This window comes from Lemur catta, chromosome 18 (assembly GCF_020740605.2).
Source record: "Lemur catta isolate mLemCat1 chromosome 18, mLemCat1.pri, whole genome shotgun sequence".
In the NCBI taxonomy this organism is placed as follows: Eukaryota; Metazoa; Chordata; class Mammalia; order Primates; family Lemuridae; genus Lemur; species Lemur catta.
This window is the reverse complement of record NC_059145.1, coordinates 15,813,298-15,827,961: the sequence shown is the minus strand read 5'-3', so window position 1 is coordinate 15,827,961 and position 14,664 is coordinate 15,813,298.

Genomic DNA, 14,664 nt, shown 5'->3' with positions numbered 1-14,664 from the left:
AAAGTTGTAGGATACTTAGACCCTAATAATATTTCAAAGTACAAACAACTGCCTCTTTTCAAGGAGAACCATAACTGCTCAGCAGCATAAATTAGCTTTCAACTTAACAGAACTTCACGCAACACTTCAAAAGGGAAATATATATTATGGTTTGGATAAATCAACTGATACTACTGACTCGGTGCAAGTTTTACACTTCATTCAGGTCATAACAGATTTTCTTTGCTACCACGAGTTACTTGCTTTGGGCACTCTTGGGAACAGAACACAGGGAATAGACATCTTCAACAACTTTCATGATAAATGTCGTGAAGCTGGACTTAATTTGGTAAATTTAGTTAGCATTTATACGGACAGCATACCTTCCATGACAGGAAAACATGAAGGGTTTATTGTACAGATAAAAAAAGTATTAACAGATCCAGATGCTCTCATTTCTTTTCATTGTATCTTGCATCAGCAAAGTCTCTGTGCTAAAACTACTATTTTAAGTGACACTTTGGAACAAGTTTTAAATATTTTTAACCACAGTCCTGAAAATGTAACATGGTATCATCAGTTTCAAAACATGTTAAAGTTGAACTATGAGGTATTCAGTGTGGATTTGCCATATCATAACTAAAGTGTGTTGGCTATCACAGGGACAGGTGTTAGCCAAAATTTTATCTCTGTGAGAACAAATAATTAAATTTTATGAAGAAGAGAATCAGCAATGTGATTAAAAGAAGATTTCTATAGGAATGCAGCATTTCTGTATGATATCATGTCAAATGACTTAAATATTTCTTTGCAAGGTAAAACTAAGTCTACATATGATATGTGGCAAAAAAAAAAAATCCAAGCATTTTTAAAAAAGCTATCTTTCTTTTTCAAAACACTTCATCTTCAAAAAGGAAATTTCAGATGAACGTTTTCCCCAGTTAGAAAAAGTCATTGATGAGGAGGGTGATATACGTAAATCCTTTGAAGAATGCACAGCTGTTATATATCTATTAATTGGAGAATACAATGAAAGGTTCTCTGACTTTGAGAATCATGACATCACACTCAAATTAGCATTTCAGCCTCACCTAGTTGATATCACCAGGGCACCTAAAGAGCTACAGATGGAATTGATTGAGCTTTCAGTAGATGACATTTTTAAGCCATTGTTTGATGCTAAGAAAGAGCTGACTGAAATAAGGAAAAATGCAGTGGAATACCCATACCTTCTGCAACATGTCCAAGAAATGCTTTCTTGCTTTTCAACCACTTATTTCTGCAAATCCACATTCTCCTACCTAACCCAAATCAAGGTGCCCATAAGGTCACAAATGACTGATACCCATCTAGAGGATCAACTGAAACTGCAGACCTCCACACTGCAACCAAATATTCAAATGCTTTCCAACACAAAGCAGATATAACAAAGTCATTAAAAGGTTATTTAACTTTAAAATTAACAAATACTTTTCATTTGTTGAAATTATTAAGTGCATAGTAATTGGATTTTTATAAAATAATGTACATTTTTAAGTATATCTAATTGAAGTTTCTTGAATGCAGCCATATTTGATTATAACTAAATTAATGCGGCCTTTCAACATGAAAAGGTTCCCCACCCTTGGTCTATTTTCTTGCTATGAATTAAGTAAAGTTTGGCGAGTATTTAATGAGTCTTGTTGCTGGATGCAGTGAGGACTACAAAATATAAGACATGTTTTCTGCCCTTAATGAACATCTTAAAGGAGGCACATGTGTACATATGACATATAATAAAGTTTTGTAATCACAATAAGCATTGAATCAAGACTTGCCAAAACTAACCAAAAGGAGAAAGTGAGATTATATATATAGGTAAGCTTCTTTGAAAAATTTTAAACACAAGCCGTGCATGCTGTCTAGGGTCACAGAATTTTAGAGCTTGAAGAAATACTAGAAATCAGCCCATCCATGAAAGCAACATATGAGTCATCTGATCTAGTCACCACAGTTTAAGATAAAGACCTGAGCCCAAGAGAACTTAGTGAGATTCTCAATGTCACCTGACTCAGGGGAAGTGACAGATCCAGAGAGCAAACTCCATCTTCTGACTCTGGATCCAGGATAAATATATAATATCCCAAGAGGTTGAGCAGAGCTTGAAGGATATTAATATCATATGTGGGTGTGTTAGATGCCATGCTAGAGAGGGCAGAAGGAAAGGTACTCTCTGTGTGGCCATGTCTAACTAAAATTAAAGACAGTTCCATTATACAAGGGAAAAATAAGAAGGAAATAGACAATAGAGGAAAATTAGGAGTTAGCCACAGAGTTCTGGCTAAAACAGAAAAAAAAGAAGTGTCATGAGATCAAAACACATGAAATTGCTGATTTTTATAGGTAAATAATCCCTGAATATTGATGATTACATACGGTAGAACCTAGTACATTGCTGCATACAGAAAAGTCAAGAAAACAAAATGGATTTATTTACACCTCATCCCTCATCTAACCCCATTTTCTTTTTGTTTTTGTTTGGCATCTCTATAACCAGGGCGATTAGAGGCAAAATCATAAGGAGGTGTTTCTATGAATGACTATGTAAATTACGTAAGGGGGCAGAGCCCAGACTGTCAGCTGGAAATGACAACATGGGCTACAGAAGAGGAGAAAGGGGCAGTCTTCCTATGTCTGTGTGGAACCCGACGTCAGGAGGAAGCTCTTGACGTGGATGTTCTCATCTCAGACACGGATGTTCTCTTGCTGGCCTGTGGCAGCACTGGTGGCAGCACCAAGTGGCTTTAAATAGAGAATATTTTTCAGTGTGCAGCTGAAATAGTAGACAAATCAAAGTAAATGCTAGCAGTTCAAAAGTACTTAATGGGGACTCTGCAATGGGTGGAGCGTCCTTCAAGAGTATGAGAGGGCAAGAGACATTGTGTTTGGATTGCTACTCTCATTGCTAACACATCCGCATCTGCATATTGGAATGTATTCAAATTCTCTCCCTCTCCCCCTGCCCCCTCACCTACACACCCCTACTTACACAAGACACGAAGGAGATACACCCAAAGGTTGGTATTGTGAGATTATAAGTTTTCAATCCTTTTTCTTGACAGTGTGGTCTATATTTTACGTAGTAAATATATAGTACTTTTAATCTTAAACTATACATATTAAGGTTTTTAAAGATTTTTACCTACTATTACAGGATATTTTTGAATTCTAATTTGTAAGATATAAAAGTTGTATGGTTAAGACTATCCTAACATCTGAATTTCTGTTCTGATCTGAATGCCACTGTATCCTGATAGTAGGGAACATAGTTAGAATATTACACCTGCCTAGTACATTTATGATTTTATTGCTGATATATATTCTCCATGTTAATATGCAGGAAACATTATTACTGCTGTATTTTATAAATAATGCTCTTATATGTGGTAATGTTTAGCTGGGATGTATGAACTTGGAAAATATTGTAGTTTTTTATTTTTCTTCTTCCTAAATGCTGCTTTTGGAGCTTTATAAAGTTCTCAATTACATTTTATTTTAACATTCACTACATGTAAATAGGGGAAAGCACAAGAAAGCCAATTAGAAAGGTTCTGTTATATTTACAGAATGCTTGCTGCTCTTGTTTGCTTGCTATTTCAACACCTTACTCTGGTAAACCATGAAGGTTTATCCACTTATTCAACAAATATATATAATAAGCACCTATTATGAGCAAGAAATAATGGCCTTTACTGCAAAAGATTTATATTTAGGTGGAATTCTAGCTGTCTAGAACAATGAGAAGCTGCATAGTGTGCTAGTTAAGAAGGCAGAACCCAAGTAAGTTTACCTAGTTTCAAATATTAGCTTCACCATTTACAGATGTTGTGTGTACTTGGACAAATTACTAAACCTCTATGTCTCTCAGTTTGCTTATCTGTAAAATGAGGATAATAATGTTACCTCTATGCTTGGGTTGTTACGGACAATGAATGAAATAAATTATATATCTTGCAAATAATGAAAGCTATATTGTCAGTGTTTTGGTCCCTAATAGACTTAAATTTTTGTTGAAATTTATACAGACCTACCTCATTATCCACAAGAAATACTGTTGATTGGAGAAATGAATTTAGAGAGTCATGGCACTTCAGATCTGGAAGAGAATTCACTGTTTATTTAATGGAACTCCACCATCGTACAAATGAGAGCACAAAAACAGAGTTACAAAGTCAAATAACATAAGTTTCTGAGCTTGATTAAATCCAGTTTTATAACTTTATGACCAATATTCTTTGAGTAGATGTCAATTGCATATCCATTCATTAATTCTACCAACATTTATTAAATAGCACTTTCTTTATGGTAAGCACTATGCTAAATGCAGATGACACTAGGACAAATCAGATGGGCTACATACTCTAAAAGTTCACAGTCTATCAGACTGAACATGTGAATGGAACAGAGTGTTGTATGTGGTCTGATAAAATGTGTATTGGTGATAGTATAATGTGGTAATGGTAGTATAATGGAGACAGTGAACAATCTATCTAGGAACTGCAGAAAGGTTTATACAAGATATAACTCTTGATCATGAATGTTGAATAGTTTTATGTGTCTCAAACATTATAGAGGAAGAGGAAAGTATTTAGTAAAAGATAAATATGAAATAGTGAGTGACCCAATAGTGACAGGCCTTGTATTCCATGATGTATAGTTTAGTTTTTTTCCCTAAACTAATCAGAAGGGAATAAAATAAATGGAAAAGAAATGACTATTCAAAGATATAATAGAAGAAGTAACGTCATATAAAGAAGAAATAATGGGTTCAAATTACAAAGATTTACTGTACACAAGACAAAATGAGTGAATGGAGATGGAAATCAGAAAAACAACCTTCATAACATCATTCTATTTCAAGGACCAAGAAAATGTCCTACAGACAGAAGACAGGGCAGAAAAAAATTAAAGTGATAAAAAAGGAATGGGTTATCATGATCCTACAGCTCTTCAATAGTAAGGCTACAAAACAAGAGGCTAGGTCTGCAGAGTTATGGGTGAAAGATTGATCAACAAATACTATATTCAAAGATATTACCATTAAAGTCTGAAGACAAAACAAAAACAAATCTTGGATACAGAAAAGTTCAGGAAATAAACTAGGTGGCACTCCTAAAAAAAATTACCTAAGGGCAAATTTCAGATAATCCAAGAATGAATCAAAATAAAGAACACAGGAGCAGAGTAGCAGCAAAAGAAAAAAAGAAAAAAAAATAGCAGCAAAATTGAAAAAAAGAAAATATTGAAAGTGAAACGTGAATATTGAAAATATTGAAAAGTGAAAAAGCTTTTAAAAATTAAAGCAAAATAAATAGAAAATTCCATGTAAATGACATCTATAAATATGGATATGTAATGGTTTGTATTTTAATGAACCTAAAAACCATAATATTTACATATAATAAAATAATCAAATAAATACATAAAGTAGATCCCACATCATTCCAGAAAAACTGGTAGTTCGACAACCCTGGAGTGGATGGGTGGGGTGGGGTGGAGGGGAGTCGTCCTGACATTGATAGAGATATATAATTGTAATAATTTGTAAAATTAAAAACAGGCTTGGTACTGTTGAAGGAAGACAAGACTACTACTGAATAGATAAAATAAAACTGAATTTATTGCTTTTATCATAAAGAAGTATATTGATGGTCAGACAGAGTCTCTAGGGTTTTTGGTAAGCAGGAAGTTGAGAGGTTGGTGGATTTTTAGAAGTGTAAGGATTTGACATCATCTATAAAAGCCTGATGACTTGTGTGAGATTGCTTTTGATTACTTGCATTCAAAGGCGTGTATATTGGAGTAAATCTGTTTCTGATTGGCTGATTTTTGGTGGCAAGGGTCTGTCACTGAAAGGTTGTCACTGATTGGCTGTGAATGTCATTGATGGATTGAATAGCTTTAAAACTGATTTTGATGCTCCTTGTACCATGAACAACCAAAGAATTCATCTTTTCTTAAGTTTGTGGGAACTTTTAATTCTCAGTATCTACCAGGCTATTAAAGGGAAAAAAACAAGTGAGATTGAAAATCTTAAAAATATCAAGAAACCATATAAACAGAAAACACAAAATAAGATGACAGATCAAATATTTGTTACTTTCATTGGTAATCAGATAAACATTCTTATTAAGAGAAAATTATTCTCATCAGCAGGGAAGCTCCAATTCTGGAAACAGCAGAAAAGCTTGTATTGGATTAATCCTGTGACCATTAACATGTATAAATTCTTCATATAATATTAAAATAAATTGCCTAAAGCAACTGACAGACAAACAAAAACAGGCAGAAACTGTAGAGAACTTTTGAGAGAAAGAATGCCTCTTTTAAACAGCTTTTTCCTCAAAGACATTTCCTAGTTTCCTGTGACAGAATGAGATAGAGTCCAAATAGAAAACAGCTTTCCTGGGCTGAAGAGACAGAAGTCAGGGTTTGGGGTTACTAGAATAGCTGGATATTAGAGATAACATCTCAAAAGTAGGCAGCTGCAGAGGGGAGAAACATCACACTCTGCATGCAATTCCCTCAAATCCTTGGACAATATTTTAAAATAGGAATGCAGAGGAAAGATTTTAGAATCCTGTAAGAAAGCAGCAGCTAGGAGGCAGAGATTTCAGCAGTTGCCAGGTGCTAGGAAGACAGCTTACAAACCAAGTTCTGTCAAGTCAGTACAGCTTGGTGAGCACGGTGGGCTTTCCCTTTCCACCTCAGCAGGGCTGTGTCTTATAAGTCAGCCCACGAGTAAGAATGATACACTTTATGATTATGAATAAAATCAAAATATACTCATCATAATCAAGCCTAAAACCAAAGCTCTGTAGGATCAAGGTCATCTCCCAGTAATTTAACTGCCTGCAAGAATCAAACTCAATATCTTTAAAGGCAGGTAAGATCCAGAGGCTCCACATTGCCCAATATAGAATAAAAAATTACTGTGCATACAAAGCATGAGAAAAATATGACCTATAATCTGAAGGATAAAAGCAGTTAGTAGAAGCAAATCAACAGATGTCCCAGATGTAGAACTCTTTAGCTATATAAATGTTTAAAATTTTGGCCAGGCACAGTAGCTCACTCCTGTAATCCTCACATTCTGGGAGGCCGAGGTGAGAGGATCACTTGAGGTCAGGAGTTTGAGACCAGCCTGAGCAAGAGTGAGACCCCATCTCTACTAAAAACAAAAAAAGTTAGCCAGGCGTCATGGTGTGTGTCTGTAGTCCCAGCTACTTGGGAGGCTGAGACAGGAGGATTGCTTGAGCCCAGGAGTTCAAGACCAGCCTGCGCAAGAGCGTAGACCCCATCTCTACTAAAAATAGAAAGAAATTAGCTGGACAACTAAAAATATATAAAAAAAATTAGCCAGGCATGGGGGTGCATGCCTGTAGTCCCAGCAACTCAGGAAGCTGAGGTAGGAGGATCACTTGAGCCCAGGAGTTTGAGGTTGCTGTGAGCTAGGCTGATGCCACAGCACTTTTACCCAGGCAACAGAGTGAGACTCTGTCTTACCAAAAAAAAAAATTTTTTTTTACAAGAGAAGATTACAGAATTGATAAAAACAATGAGAAACATTGAGAACATAGAGAAATGACACTATCAAAAAGCCAAGTAATATTCTAAAATTTTAAAAATACAATATTTTTTAAAAAAAATATTGAATGAACTTAACAGAAATTGGCCACAGAAAAAGAAAGGATGTGAGAATTAACAGAGGTAATTAGGAATTAAACACAGAAAATAAAGATTGAAAGAAAATTAGCAGAGCTTCAGTGATACGTAAGATAATATCAACCTAACATATGTGTAACTGGAATTGGAGAAGGAGAGGAGAGAAAGAATGGCACAGAAAGAATATGTGAAGAAATAATGGCTGAATATTACCCAAATTCAGTGAAAAACATAAATTTAAAGATTTAAGAAATTCAGTAAACCCAAGCAGGAGAAATAAAAAGGAAAACAAATAAAAGCACATCAAAAGTGAAAATGCTGAACAGAAAAGATAAAGAGAGAATATTAAAAGCATCCAGCAATAAAAGAAATATTACGTGTTTTTTGTTCTTAGTACAACAGGCATAAAAATAGTGGTTATCTTTTCATCAGAAACAAAAGAGTCCAGAAGACAGTACAATAATACCTTTAAATTACTGACAGAAATAAAAAAATTTTTCAACCTACTATTCTACATGTAGCAAAAATAACCTTCAAGAAAAGGTGAAATATATTGTTTTCTTTTCTTTCTTTTTTTTTTCCAAGAAACCATAGAAAAGAGATAAATGAATATATTGTAAGATAAAACCTGGGAGAATTTTCATCAGCATAAAAGAAATCCTAAATAAAGTGTTTTAACTGAAAAAATAATACCAGATGAAAAATCATATCTACTGAAAGGAATGAATAGGACCATAAATAAACATAGGTAGAAATTTAAATGACTAGTTTTTCTTATTTTGAAATTGCATATATATAATATATTCTGAAGTTTTATAACATGTAAAAGTAATATAAATTACAATTGCACAAAGGAAGAAGTGGGAATAATAGAATAATAATTTTTATTATAACTGATATGTGAAGTCGTATATTAATTCATAGTCGTCTGTGATAAATGAAGCCATAACCCCTCCAAAAAAAAGAATAGTTAAAAAGCCATTTGAAGAAATAGCCTATAATCATAAAAAATACTCAATTCATCCAAAGAAGGCAGAAAAAGAGGAACAAAGAACAAAAGGGATAAATAGAAAAACTCACTGTTCATCAAAATTGCACTTAATATAAATGGACAAAACATTCTTATCAAAAGGTAGAGACTATCAGAGTGGATAGAAATAGCAGGAACCATCTATAAGTTATTTATAAGACATAGAATTTAAATATAGAGAGACAAAAAAATTAGAAGTAAAAGAATGAAAAAGTATATACAATGAAAACACTAAGAACATTGGTGTGGTTTCAGTCATAGCAGACAAAGTCAACTTCAGGATAAAGAAAATCTTTTCATAATGATAAAAGGGCCAACTACACAAGAAGGCATGGCAATTCTAAATGCACATGCAATTCAGATTGTGCAAACTGGCAGAACTAAAGGGAGACATAATAAACAAACCTATACTTATATATGGAGGTTTTCACACTCTTTTCTCTGTTATTGATAAAACAAATAGACAAGAAAATAAGATAGAAAGGCCAGAAAAGATTTAAACACCATTATCAACCAATAACTTAATTGATATTTATTTAAGTCATAGACAAGACATGACATTTGAAGGTTTTGGATGCAAGACTTTACTAGGTTTATAATGAAGAAAGGGTACTCAGAAATACGGGGAATAAAACTGGAAAGATACAAAAGCATGAATGTGCTGGCACAGTAAGGGAACAGGCTCAAATGTACAGTTAACAAGACTGGAGATAAATCTGGAAAAGTAGACTAAGATCTCTGTAGAATTTGGCATTAGAGAACCATTGGCAATTTTTAAGGAAGGAGAAGGCCATGGGCAGATCTCTGTTAGGGAAGTCTGGAGGAATAATTCAAGGAGGAAAAGATAAAAACAAATAAATTTCACAATACATATTCTCAATATGGATTATTTATCAAGAGAGACCACTGACAGGACCATAAAACATCAAAGCATTTCAAAGGATGAAAGCATACAGAGTTTGTTCTCTAATGATAAATGTTCTCCAATAATAAATTAAAAATCAATAGCAAGCATATATATATCCCCAAATATTTGGAAATTAAGCAAAATACTTCTAAATATCCATTAGATAAAAGAAAATATTGCAAGGAAAGTTAAAATACAAAACTTTTTTTTAGAACAAACATGAAGAACCAATAAGATACTTGACACCACTCATCATCAAGGTTAGGCAAAGTGAAACCACAAGATACCATTCCCCAGTCACTACAATGTCCACTTAAAAAAAAAAAAATTGCCAACAACAAATGTCTAGGATGTAGGGAAGGGGTTCTTAAACTTTTTTGGCTTAGAATAACTTTATACTCATAAAAGTTACGGAAAACTCCAAAGAGCTTTCCAGAATAGGGGTTTTATCTAGTTTTGTTTTACCATACTATAAACTTAACAGAAACATTTTTTAAATATCTGCATTCAAAATTTTACATTTAAAATGTTGCATTTAACAATGAACCCAGTAAATATTAAAATTGACAATGCATTTTTTGAAAAATAACTTTATTTTCCAAAATAAAAATAATCTTTAGTGACAAGAATATAGAGAAGCTGGATTCTCATATTGTTTCTTCACTCAATCTATTGGGAAAAGTTGTGTTGGTTGGGGTAGGTGAAGAAAATCCATCCTCAAGCAGATATGTAGTTAGAAAAGGAGGGAGTATTTTTAAAAAGCCTTTTTAGCTAATACAGATATTCTCTTATACTACGTCAAAACATAAAAAGTGGTAATACCTTACAAGTTAGTTACAATGTGGATTATGAAACCATATTGTAGTGGGCTAAATGGTAGCCACCAATAAGATCTATCCACCCCATGATCCCAGGAAACTGTGAATATTACTTTATATGCCAAAGGGTGCAATGGGCAAAAAAAGCTTATCCTGAATCAACCAAGTGGGCTCTAAATGCAATCACATGAGACAGAGGGAGTTTTCAGACAGAGAGGAGGAGGCAGTGTGACCACAGAGGCAGAGATGAAGTGATGTGGCCACCAACCTAGGAATGCCTGAAGCCACCAGAAGCTGGAAGAAGAAAGCAAATTAATCTCCCCTAAAGTCTTCAGAGGGAGCATGAACCTGCCACACCTTAATTTTGGATATCAGGACTGCAGACTTGAGAGAGAATAAATGTTATTTGAAACCACAAAGTTGATGGTAATTTGTTGCAGCCGCCCTAGGAAACTAAAACGCAAGTCAGTAAACTTTTCACATTCAGTTACATTAGAATCCATTGTTCTGTCTTCAACTTTGATTAGATCTTTCACTCAAGCATGATTTTCATAATATCATACAGTTTGTTGCAAAATATTGGTTTACTAAGTTATTCAGATCTTCCAATGTTGACACATTTCATTGTGCAACATCAAAAGCCACATGTAATAATATCACCACTCTTATCAGACACATCTTTAAATATTGGGCAGCTGGTAGATACAGGTTTTTCAAAACTGAAATATTTGCTTGAGGGTTCAACTTTTATCACTGGTAACACGTATAGTCAGTTGTTTTCCTTGAAGTGGCAAACTTACTTAATTTTTGAAAAATGTCTAACAAATAACCAATCTGAATAACCACAGTTGTTTCTTTAAATAAAAATGGTGTTCCGTGGAAAAAGCAGCCAACTTCACTCACAAAGTGCTTTTTTGTCAAGATAACCATTATACTCCAGAATGCAACAGCAGTGATGTATGTGTACTTCCCATTTCGTCACAAAGAATATTAAAAATAAGTGGACACAGGGTTACAATTTAGTAAAATTAGAAAATTTTACTGCTTCGTGAAGGGCACTCTTAATGTGATACTAACATGTTTTTTATTTTTTCTTTCTTCTTTTTCTTTTCACACTGTGAGTACATGACAGTGAAGAAAATAATGACTATCAGTAGTTTGTTGCCACTGGTTTGCTTATGCTAAAATGCCAGCAGATTTATTTTCACCCACGATTTGTTTCATCAAGGCAAATGTTAACATGGAAGAAAAGATAAAAACCATCTTAGTATTACCATGAAAATAATTCTGGCCTTTCTGACCCCTTAGAAGTGTTTCAGGAGCCCCCAGGAGCACACATGCTCCACTCCAGTAATGGCTAAGGTAGAGCAACTGGTTCCGTTGCAGATGAAATTGAAAACGGTAGAAGCACTTTGGACACCTCTGTGACATTTTCATAAATTTTAAATACTTACCTACCTTATGATTTAGCAATTCTACCCTGAGTAATATAGCCAAAAGAAATGAGGGCTTCTGTCCACAAAAGATTTACCTATGGACATACATAGTAGCCTCTTATTCATAATAACCAAACACTAGAAACAACCTAAATGCCCAACAACAGGAGAACAGGTTTAAAAATTATGGTATATCTGCACAATGCAATGCTTCTCAAAAATCAACAAAATTAATTCTGATACAAGCAACAAAACAGATGAATCTTGAAAACACTATTTTGAGTGACATAAGCTAGACAGCCTATGGCTACGTTGGTATGGTTACATTTATATAAAGGTAAATGATAGGAAGAATTAGTCTGTGATTATAAAATCCGAAGAGCAGTTTTTCCAGGAAGTGGTTTGACTGGGAAAGGATGTGAGAAGAAAGGTTCTATAGTGAGGAAAATGTTCTTTATCTTCACTGACATATTGGTTACACATCAAACTCACCACACTACATTTAAGCAATGTGTGTTTCACTGTAAGTCATACTTTAATACAGTTCTGATTTCTTAAAGTTATTCCTAGATATAGTCTAAAATAAGTATACTCACATATACATATGTAAAAATAAACAAACTACGTACAGTCAACAAGATACATGGCTCAAACAAAGTGGCCTGGAGAGACTAGAAGGAAAAAGATCGGCAAATAGATACAATAAAAAGAAAGCAGGGATCTGAATAATAGTATCAAAGTAGAGTTCCAGGTATGCTTTTCAGTAGACAAAGATGCTCTTTGTTATGAAATGTACAATACACAACAAACACAAAACTGTGGTGAGACTTTAGATGCTTAATAACCTAATGTCTAAATATAAAAGTTAAACACTTAGACATATAAGAAGAAATAGAAACATAGTCATGGAATTTTTAATATAACCTTTCAGCTTTTTACAGATGAAATAGACAAATATATGCATACATATAATATATATAGCTCATACTAATGCATACTAAAAACACAAGCTACAGTGTATGAAAAGTAGAGATAGTAGCAAAACTTTAAGCATTTAACCTAAGATTTAAATATTTAAAATGCATAGTTTAGAAATATATGATAGCCAGAAACACAAACTTAATTGAAAATTTTTAACATAGTCTTTGATAGAGCAAGTAAACAAAAAACGGGTCTGAGTAATATATTAATAGGTTTATTTTATGCATAACTGTATTTCAAATCCTAACTCCTGTATAAGTACTGCTCCTTCTTTTCAAGTGCCAATGGAACATTTAAAATGATTGTTCATATATCAAGCCATAAAGAAAACACCAATAAATCCTTAAAAGTAGAAATAAATCCATCCACATCCACTGCAATTTACTACTATACAACTACAAACTAATAATAAAAGTTATATCTTAACTTGATTTATTTTAAGATATACACCTCCAAAGCAATTTTCAAAATAAACAACATGCTCCTGCTTCTGTGCATTGCAGTTATTACACAACTCAAAACACAAATTTCGGAAAAATATTATATCTAAAAAACAAAATTATTCAATTCAAGAAGACAAAATAGCATTCATCATTGGCATTAGAATTATATATCTTTGCTGAGCACGGTGGCTTACACTGCAATCCTAGCACTTTGGGAGGCCGAGGTGGGAGGATTGCTTGAGGCCAGAAGTTCCAGATCAGCCTGAGCAAGACCAAGACCAGGTCTCTACAAAAAATAGAAAAATTAGCCAGTCTTGGTGGCAAGCACCTGTAGTCCCAGCTACTCAGGAGGCTGAGGCAGGAGATTTGCTTGATCCCAGGAGTTTAAGGTTGCAGTGAGCTATGATGACGCCACTGCAGTCTACCCAGAGCAACAGAGAGAGATCCTAGTTAAAATCATTAGACTACCTAACTCTGTGAATCTTCTATCAACTTTTAACCAAAATATTTTAAAGACATTGCAAATAATTAATGCTCAATTTTTAAAATTCTAAGATAGGAAGTCATTTTTTTTATTTCAGCATCTTACAGGGGTACAAATGTTAAGGTTACATATATTGACTTTGCCCTACTTGAGTCAGAGTTTCAAGCATGTCCATCCCCCAGATGCTGCACACCACACCCATTAGGTATGAATATACCCATCCTCTCCTCTCCCCCTCACCTGCCCGAGACCCAGTGAATGTCACTACTATATATGCACACTAAGTGCTGATTAGTTAATACCAATTTGATGGTGAATACATGAAGCGTTTGTTTTTCCATTCTTGTGATACTTCACTTAATAGAATGGGCTCCAGTACTATCCAAGATAATACAAGAGGTGCTAGATCACCATTGTTTTTTTGTGGCTGACTAGAACTCAAGGGAAAAATATACCACATTTTATTAATCCACTCATGTATTGATGGGCACTTGGGTTGTTTCCACATCTTTGCAATTGTAAATTGTGCTACTATAAACATTCTAGTGTAGATGTCTTCTTTACAGAAAGCCTTTTTTTCCTTTGGGTAGATGCCCAGTAATGGGATTGCTGGATCAAATGGTAGTTCTACTTTAGCTCTTTGAGGTATCTCCACAGAGGTTGTGCTAGTGTATGAATGCTCCCACCAGTAGTGTATGAATGTTCCTATCTCTCTGCATGCACACTAACATTTATTGTTTGGGGTCTTTTTGATAAAGGCCATTCTCACTGGAGATAAGTAATATCTCATTGTGGTTTTGATTTGCATTTCCCTGATGATTAGAGATGTTGAGCATTTTTTCATATGTTTGTTGGCTATTATTCTGTCTTCTTTTGAAATTT